Raw genomic sequence first — 5032 nt, 5'->3', positions numbered from 1 at the left:
TGGACTGCTTTTCTTCTTAGCAGCAGTAATTCTCTTGCCATTTCTGCCTCTGCATTTCTGTCTTCTGTCTATGAGCCGTTTTTCTTGTTGTACCACATTTATCCCATGTACAAAACTAAAGTACTTAAAATATTTCTCCAAAGCCTAGAATCCAAAATATGTGGGAAGCTGAGATAGGAGGATCCCAAGTTTGAGGCAAGTCTGGACAACACAAGACCATGTCTCAAAATAAAACATGAATCAGGCTGAAGATGTAGCTCAACATTTTCTGAGTGTAATCGCTGTACTCCAGAAACAAATTCTATGACACTAGGACACACAATCTGCACCCTGCTTGCAGGCAGGCTGATGTCAGACACTGCACAATGTTACAAAGGAATATTTATGAAGGTTTTTGTAGTATAGACAATTAGATATAAAAGAAGAACCTAAGTAAATAGTGCTTCTCTTTTGAAAAATACCTCTTCACTGATACATCACTGTGAAATCTTGGAGAGACGTTGTAGCAGTTGCTTCAATTAATCACTAATGTTCCAAACAGTACAACTTGCAAAAACACGTCTGCTGTCATCTGTTTTCAGACGCTGCTTGGCAGTCATTTAAAAAACAGTAAATGAAAGCATCGCTTGATTTGATTCATTTATTCACTTTACAGTTAATTTTAAAAATTAGCTCTCAGGGGTTGGCGGTATAGCTGAGTGATAGAGCACTTGCCTAGCAAGGCTTTGGGTTTGATACCAAGCACTGTCTAAAAAAAAAGAACTTTCAATATTTGGCAGTTAAGACTGGGTGTAGTGGTGCATGCCTTAATCCCAGCACTTGGGAAGCTGAGGCAGGAGGATTGTTGTGAGTTCAAGACTAGCCTAGGCTACAAAGTGAGCTTAAGGCCACCATAGTGAGACCCTGTCTCAAAAAGGACAAAAAAAAAAAAAAAAAAAAAGAAATGGGGAGATAAGTTTATGTCTATAATATTCCACATTTTACTATTGGTAAATTTTTGTTCGTTTTAGTTGTTGACTTACTGGAAACAACTATAACTGTATACACAATTTGTAGATATTTTCTTCTAATCTTATAATTTACTCATAGTAGTGAGGCATTTTAACACATGAAATACATATATGAGCTATCAAGTGGTAAAATATTATTTTTACTTCCATTTTATTTATTGTTGCGTGAAGCATTATCCTCCAAACAGGAACTGGACTGCGTTGATGTTTTCGAAAGCTCACTGGACCCAAATGATAGGGTGTGTGTAGCCTACCTATCACTGTACAGAAGCGTCTTTATGTACCGTAAAGGGTCGTCGTAACTGGCCAGTCATGGCTGGTCTCGGACCAGGTCTCCATGAAGGTGGCTTTGAGTGAAATCATATTCTTTGTCGCCCCTTTATAGAAATTGTTCTTCCAGGGGGCTGGGGATTTAGCTCAGCGGCAAAGCGTCTGCCCGGCAAGCGCAAGGTCGTGAGTTCGGTTCCCGGTACCGGAGAAAAACCAAAAAAAAAAAAAAGAAATTGTTCTTCCAATTCTTAAAATAAATCACGTCCATATTAAAGAAAACTATCAAACCCTATGTGAACGCCATCTGGCTGATTAGCTGGAGGAAGTGAGGAGGGCGCCGGTGTTGCCCAGTACTGGATATTAGAACTTGATTGGTTTTGTGCAGTTAGCTTTGAGGTTGGAACGAAAGTTTGGAAAGGCATTAATGGTGAGCTCCAGTCTGACTGAAGCTTTTCAAATATAAGTGCATCTTAGGCCCATCAGTGATTAAAATAACCAGTAGGGTCCTGTTCACATCTTATTCCGTATAGCACTAAAAATTGAGGCTTACCTCTACACCTCCTAACCAGTTTATGTATGAATGTGTGTATATTCTGAGCATGGCATATAGTTTTTATGTCACAAGCTGCCTGTCCTCGTAGGATAATCTTTTCTAATTATTGTCTTGTCCATTCATCTTGTTCAAAGGCATCCACTTGGTTTGTAAGAATACCCCAAGTAAGAGCTGTTTATAAATGGGTCTTTTTACTGTAAACACTCAGAAACAAAAAAGGTCAGTTTTGACTCACCATAGTAACTGTGGTTAGAAGCCAGCAGCTCGTGTAAAAGTGGGGAAAATCTCACTCCACTTTAAAAATTCATGTCCACTGTCTCTTAGAAGTTTCCATTCCGAACCCAAACACACTGGTATGATTTTCACTTTCTTAACTTTCTTTTTTCTAAGCTCTAACCAAGTTACTAAGAAGCAAAAAATGAACAAGCAGAAAATGTTAAAAATCAATAAGTGGCATTTTTTTAAAAAAAAAACAGGAAAGACCTAAATAAGCCATACTACAGGCAGGAGGATTGTTGTGAGTTCAAGTTCATGTTATGTTAGACATGAGTATATGGAAAGTTATTTTACCTATTTGAATCTTTTTTTTTAAGTTTTAAAAATTTTTATTAGTCTGTGTTTGCAGTACATGATGTTTACATTTCTTGTGTGGAGTCGTTCCATGTACACATATATCTTCATGCCTGGTTTTCATCCCTTTCCCCTCCTCTCCCCCACCCCCGCATCACCTGATCCTGATAGTTATATCAAGTGATCGGAAACACAGTAAAAAAGCACTGAGACAATTAGGCAGTAAGGTTAGAAATGTATGTGAGCCCAAGCATGTGTTACTGTGCTTAAAGCACTAGAATGGAATTCCTCAACCTATTGTGACACTGAAAGACATGTCTAATACAGCAGATGTCTAAGAGCACATGTGATGTCACCAGCTTCAGAAGCCCTCTCTGATACACAGCCCAACCTGGTGCTGATACCATGTCACGTGAAATATGCCACACACATTTCAGGCTGAGGCATATTTCATGATGTACTAGATCCTTAAAATTTGGCATCCACAGATCATCATTAAATTTCTATATCGAACACTTAAACATCAAATGCTTGAGCGAAAGGTGTCATTCGATATATCTTAAATGTCTGGAGGTAGAAGCAGTATGCAGAATGAAAGATGTCAAGTGGAGGCGTTAGGAGTTACTGGGAATGGCCAACCCATCCCCTCATTTCGTAGCAGGTGGGTCACGATCCCAGCAGATCTCATGGACTGAATCTGGCCTGGGCTTTTGTTTTGACTTAATCTTTCCCACCCTGGAGCTGTCTGGGGTGCGACTGTACCTAAATTCTGTTTGCCTGGCAAACTGATTTCTCCTCGATCTGCTCTCGGTGAAGCCACACAAGCAGCGACACTTAGGCTTCTAATCAGTGCCATTCCACACTCACCCTCTTCTTGGATTTGACTGGAGAGTCTTCCATTGGAGACAGACAAATCAAGTACACCAGGGCATTTTCTTTCTGTGGCTGTAACAGAGCATGTGGTAATCATTTAAATGAGGGACAGAGACCTGGGAAAGGCAAATGGTATTTGGAGAAGAAAGAAGGACGTTTCTTGCTGGGCAATTATTTTCACAAAACTTGTCTAAGTGGCATTTTTACCCCGAAGTAAGCAGAATGTTGTAGCTCTATATCTGCTTTTGTTTGTATTTCAGTGCCTGTAGATTTACTGGGACGAAGACTGCAGGCAGATTAGGCCCCTGCTGGTAATGCTAAGAATGGGAAATGATTTCAAAGAAGAATACATATTCCTTTCGGGGACAGCACTCATTTTTTTCAGACAAGGTCTTGCTAACTCACTAAGTTGCCCAGCCTAGGCTTGAACTTGTAATCCTCCTGCCTCAGCCTCCCAGAGTGCTGGAATTACAGGCATGTGCCACCACACCCAGCATGGCAATGATCTTCATTAAAGACTTTTTTTACCTCATAAGATTTTAATCTTAAATCAAGGGCAATAGGACCATCTGGAAGATCAAGGTCAAACTCTGCAATCTGAGATACACGTAAAGCTTTGAGTACTTTGAATCCCAACCACCCAGTACTATCTTGTTATATGTGTGTGTGTGTATGTGTGTGTGTCCAGAAAGGCAGACAAGTGAGATTAAACAAAGCTCATCTACTCTTAGTTAAGATAACTAAAAGAATGTCAAAAGTTATTATTATCCAAGAATAACAGAAGTCTCAGAAAATAAATATAAAACCAGCATGCTTTCTTCTTTGAAGTTGCATTTCTCTCTGACTCTGATATAAGAGATGAAAAACTGTTTTGGCTGTTCTGTCAGACAAAAAAAAACAAAAACAAAACAAAACAAAAAAACCCTCTATGTAGAAGTGATTACCATAGGAATATCCTAGGAAAAGCTCAATAAATTTCAGCCGTGATCTATGATGAAATAAAGCTGAAATCAGGTAACAAGACTGATGTTGGAATGTCTTTACTCAAAACCAAAATGATTATATTTTATAAAACTGGGATTATGTTCCCAAACTGTTTTCTAGTTTACATCATGGTTATGGGATAATTCTTGATAAAGTTAATCTGATTGATGGCTCCTTCCTGGTTCCTTGCTCTTAATGAAAAGACTAATGGTTATTTTGAGACAGGTTAACAATGTTCACCCTCAGCTGAAATGGAAGGGACATTCAGGAATAATCACCTCCAAATCATCTTTTCATGATGCATTTGTGATGGTCTCCTAGGTCAGAATTCAATGATGAGACAAAGTTTATAGAATTTTGTTAGGAAGGAAAAGAAGTAAATAGGCATAAGGCTCTTAACAGTTAAATCTTAAGAAAACTTTCCATTCTTGTCGATAGAATATAAACAATTTTTCAGTCCATAGCTTTTAATGAACTGGAAACAAGCAGATTCATGTGTTCTTAAAGATGTGTTTTAAGCTTGGCAAAATTGCCTGTGGAAGGATCAATAATACAGTTGTGGCAACAGGTTTACTCTAGAGCAATACAAAATAAATGTGAATAGATTGCAGGATTATATCTCTTAACTGGAATATCCTTCAGATAATCATTGTTGTAATTCCTACTTTCAGAGAAGGAACGTATCAACCCCAAATGACCGCACAATTTTTCTACAAGCATAAATGCAACTGGTAAGAGTGGCTACCTGCTGTGAAGTCATAGTATTTTTAAA

General features: G+C 38.5%; 1 long non-coding RNA gene across 1 annotated transcript; it reads right to left on the bottom strand.

The window, feature by feature from the left end:
- Positions 1-963: 963 nt before the first annotated feature.
- LOC106149795 lies at positions 964-3703 on the bottom strand. The gene is made up of 3 exons (XR_001236191.1): positions 3271-3703; positions 2069-2237; positions 964-1442 (listed from the first exon to the last, which is right to left on the bottom strand). It is a non-coding gene; the product is annotated as an uncharacterized LOC106149795 (long non-coding RNA).
- Between the last annotated feature and the right edge of the window lie 1329 nt (positions 3704-5032).

Source organism: Chinchilla lanigera, unplaced genomic scaffold, assembly GCF_000276665.1.
Source record: "Chinchilla lanigera isolate Chin_1 unplaced genomic scaffold, ChiLan1.0 scaffold00052, whole genome shotgun sequence".
Lineage (NCBI taxonomy): Eukaryota > Metazoa > Chordata > Mammalia > Rodentia > Chinchillidae > Chinchilla > Chinchilla lanigera.
This window is presented reverse-complemented; position numbering and strand designations above follow the sequence as displayed.